This window comes from Anarrhichthys ocellatus, unplaced genomic scaffold (assembly GCF_004355925.1).
Source record: "Anarrhichthys ocellatus isolate YVR2014 unplaced genomic scaffold, GSC_Weel_1.0 scaffold26, whole genome shotgun sequence".
Classification (NCBI taxonomy): domain Eukaryota; kingdom Metazoa; phylum Chordata; class Actinopteri; order Perciformes; family Anarhichadidae; genus Anarrhichthys; species Anarrhichthys ocellatus.
The window spans coordinates 3332164-3336861 of NW_022280056.1; the positions used below are offsets into that span (position 1 = coordinate 3332164).

At 41.3% G+C, this 4698-nt stretch overlaps 1 protein-coding gene across 6 annotated transcripts in view; it reads right to left on the reverse strand.

Moving 5' to 3' along the window:
• Positions 1–4698, reverse strand: part of clec16a (C-type lectin domain containing 16A) — a 49120-nt gene that overhangs the window by 31409 nt on the left and 13013 nt on the right. The gene's annotated exons all lie outside the window — the stretch shown is intronic.

A 4698-nucleotide genomic window follows, 5' to 3' on the forward strand; every position in this document is an offset into this window, starting at 1 on the left:
CACACACACACACACACACACACACACACACACACACAATAACTGGCTTTGAGGCCACGTCGGTGAGGCCATACTGGAACTAGAAGTAACCCACTTCTCACATATAGCCCTCAAATGTACAGCAAAATGCAGTTCACGCACACAGGAAACAGCTGGTGAAGATAAGATGCTGAGAAGAGATATCAGCACTGACCTACAGTAAAAAGGAAGAACCACATGTTTATGGACCACATAAAACCCACAGGTCAGCATGGTTATCACTGTGTGTGAGGCCAGAGGAGAGATGCATTTAATCGATTGGCTAAAGACAAGGCGGCTACAGCAGACCATGCGGAACTAGGACTGAGAGTGGCATCAAGATATACGCATCATTCAGTACGAGTTCACTACTAATTCAGGCAAACCTGAAAAGTGCACTTCTAACACCATGAACAAAAATGTGCCTGAATATTGTGATGTCAAATAAAATCATGGCTCAGGTGTGATGTTGGTCTTCAAATCTTGAAGGTTCCGTGGGCCTCATGACGGGTAAAAGGAAAGAGCTCTCTCAAGACCTTCGCAACCTTATTGTTGCAAAACATACTGATGGCATTGGTTACAGAAGGATTTCTAAACTTCTGAATGTTCCAGAGAACACTGTTCCGGAAGTGGAAAGAGCATCGTTTCACCATAAACCGGCCACGACCAGGTGCTGCTCGCAAGATTTGTGACAGAGGAGTGAAAATAATTATCAGAGGAGTCGTCCAAGAGCCAAGGACCACTTGTGGAGAGCTTCAGAAAGACCTGGAATTAGCATGTACAATAGTTTCAAAGAAAGCAATAAGTAATGCACTCAACCGCCAAGACTCCATTGCTGAAGAAAAAGCATGTTGAAGCCTGTTTAAAAGTTTGCTGCACAACATTTAGACAAGCCTGGGAAATACTGGGAGAATATCTGGTGAAAAGTTCACGTCAATAGCACCTTCAGAAATATATTTACTGAGAGAAATGGTGACGTGTTCAATACTTATTTTACCCGCTGTATATGCATATCCATGTAATACTATATTCACTCTTGTTTAGACTGTTTTTATTCCCTAGAAGCTATTGAGGATCCAAATAAACAAATAGATTGATACTGCAGAGAGCCCAATACTGCAGCAAAAATAAAAAGCCACTGAATACCAAAATAATCTGGCTTCAATAGTTTCATTTGCAGAAAAAACGATTTGCCTCTGTTGTACAAGATAAAAAGGAAGAGGATCAGGTATCTCACGCTGAAACTAGGTGGCCCTATTTCACTTCACCTCATACGCCAACACAAACCACCAAACACACGTCAAGCCATAGGAACATAGACACACACACACATGTACACACAAGCCCATCCTTCTTACATGCCCAAACAGCTGCAGTTTCTCAGAATATACATTTACTGGAAGGAGCAGTGAGCTACATGAATAACTAAAGTTCTAATTCATGTTTCAGTCCTATTCTGACTAAACCCGTTCATTGCTCGATGATAGTGAATGCTTAAGTATTTATTTTTATTCCCTCTCTCCTACATCCTCTCTTATCTCCCTATTTGGCCTTTTTCCATGTTCTCATGACAGGAGAAGGTGGTTTTGTAAGCAATAAACACAACTGTGGTGGTTAAAGACTAAACTGTGTTGTAAATGGTTTGTGTTTCAGTTCAAGTCCAACCTATTGTTAAAACCATTACCCTGAAGCATACAGTTGTGTGAAAAAGTGTTTGCCCCCTTCCTGATTTTTTATTTGTTTGCATGTTTGTCACACTTAAATGTTTCAGATCATCAAGCAAATTTAAATATTAGACAAAGATAACACAAGTAAACACAAAATGCAGTTTTTAAATGACGGTTTTTATTATTAAGGGGAAAAAAAAATCCAAACCTACATGGCCCTGTGTGAAAAAGTGATTGCCCCCCCCCCCTGTTAAAACATAAATTAACTGTGGTTTATCACATCTTTGGAAAGCTGAGTTCAATTTCTCTAGCCACACCCAGGCCTGATTACTGCCACACCTGTTCTCAATAAAGAAGTCACTTAAATAGGACCTGCCTGACAAAGTCAGGTAGACCAAAAGATCCTCAAAAGCTAGACATCATGCTGCGATCCAAAGAAATTCAGGAACAAATAAGAAACAAAGTAATTGAGATCTATCAGTCTGGAAAAGGTTACAAAGCCATTTCTAAAGCTTTGGGACTCCAGCGAACCACAGTGAGAGCCATTATCCACAAATGGCGAAAACATGGAACAGTGGTGAACCTTCCCAGGAGTGGCCGGCCGACCAAAATTGCCCCAAGAGCGCAGCGACGACTCATCCAAGAGGTCACAAAAGACCCCAGAACAACATCCAAAGAACTGCAGGCCTCACTTGCCTCAATTAAGGTCAATGTTCATGACTCCACCATAAGAAAGAGACTGGGCAAAATGGCCTGCATGGCAGAGTTCCAAGCCGAAAACCACTGCTGAGCAAAAAGAACATAAAGGCTCGTCTCAGTTTTGCCAGAAAACATGTTGATGATCCCGAAGACTTTTGGGAAAATACTCTGTGGACTGACGAGACAAAAGTTGAACTTTTTGGAAGGTGTATGTCCCATTTCATCTGGCGTAAAAGTAACACGGCATTTCAGAAAAGGAACATCATACCAACAGTAAAATATGGTGGTGGTAGTGTGATGGTCTGGGGCTGTTTTGCTGCTTCAGGACCTGGAAGACTTGCTGTGGTAAATGGAACCATGAATTCTACTGTCTACCAAAAAATCCTGAAGGAGAATGTCCGGCCATCTGTTCGTGACCTCAAGCTGAAGCGCACTTGGGTTCTGCAGCAGGACAATGATCCAAAACACACCAGCAAGTCCACCTCTGAATGGCTTAAGAAAAACAAAATGAAGACTTTGTAGTGGCCTAGTCAAAGTCCCGACCTGAATCCGATTGAGATGCTGTGGCATGACCTTAAAAAGGCGGTTCATGCTCGAAAACCCTCTAATGTGGCTGAATTACAACAATTCTTCAAAGATGAGTGGGCCAAAATTCCTCTACAGCGCTGTAAAAGACTCATTGCCAGTTATCGCAAACGCTTGATTGCAGTTGTTGCTGCTAAGGGTGGCCCAACCAGTTATTAGGTTTAGGGGGCAATCACTTTTTCACACAGGGCCATGTAGGTTTGGATTTTTTTCCCCCTTAATAATAAAAACCTTCATTTAAAAACTGCATTTTGTGTTTACTTGTGTTATCTTTGTCTAATATTTAAATTAGTTTGATGATCTGAAACATTTAAGTGTGACAAACATGCAAAAAAATAAGAAATCAGGAAGGGGGCAAACACTTTTTCACACAACTGTAAATCTAAAAGCCTTAGCAACTCATTTACACAGAACAATTAGACACGTCTCTGTAATCCTTCCTAAAGCCAGCCAACAAAGACATTGATATCTGTATCACTGTATTCTGTAGTCACTGCTAAAAACACTGTGTGTGTGTGCTGTCAGACATAAACCACAGACTAGCTTTAGAGAGAGTGTGTGTGTGTGTGTGTTGCACCTGTTAGCTGACTATGTTCTGGTAAACCGCTCACACTCTGAGCCTATGCTGAGAAATTGATGGAGGTCACCAAGCATGTAAGGCAAACCTACACAAACACACCTAGCAGCACAACAAAATATAGCACCATTTGCAAAGATATTCTTATAGATGCACACAACTTAAACAGCTGCATGTGTTTTTGAAAAAAAAAAAAAACTCCACACACACACACAGATGTAACTGGTGCACTTGCAAGAAAACGTGTGTACAAAATAGAGAGAGAAAAAAAGATACTTCCAGGAAAGAGATTTGGGTTAGGTGAGCCAGCTCTGTCAGTGTTCCATCATGTGACCTAATTTCCTGCCACATCACAGACAAACAGGAAGAACCATTTGACCACCTGCACAAGAAACAGAGCCCATGCTTCATGCGTCTGTTTCATCTACAATAAATCAAACAATAACACACCAAGAGTTCCGTCTGATATGGCTGAAACAATTCATATCCACAACCCGACATGCATGTAGAAAAAAAAGAAAAAAAAAGGGACAGTACTTCTGTACATTATGTCTTAGGCATTATCGGAAATAATCAAAGAGTCTTTCGTGCTTCATTCAACCCCAGAATGGAGAAAGAGATTGATTCAAGTCATGTCAAATTCTGTGGTGCCTTTGAGGAAGGTCGGCCATCAAAGCTCCTGTTGCAAGTTGATCAATAAATAAAGTGAAGACAGGAAGTAAAACAGACAATGAGCAGGATTACCCGTCTAAAAAACACATGACAGTAAAGCCATCTCAAGTCTGTTTCTCTGGTTTATTTAATTTGTTAGAATATCCTAAACTCCAGACCATGACAATGGCCTGGACAGTATATTTACTATGAGCACTATACTTCTCTAATCTTTGGGAAACTGCTCGACTAACGTTTAAAAATGCAACATGTGACGCTTTTAAAGTCCTCAAAATGCAGAGAAAAGCACAGCTGAATGAATAGCTGGCAGCTACTAGTTTGGGTCTGGCTGCCTCCTGTTGTGGTAGACCGATGTTTTTAAGACATCACGCCTCAACTCGCATTCACTGAAAAGGTGGGCTGCTTCTTACAACAGCCACAGGTCTAGTGCGCGCACACACACACACACACACACACACACACACACACACACACACACAC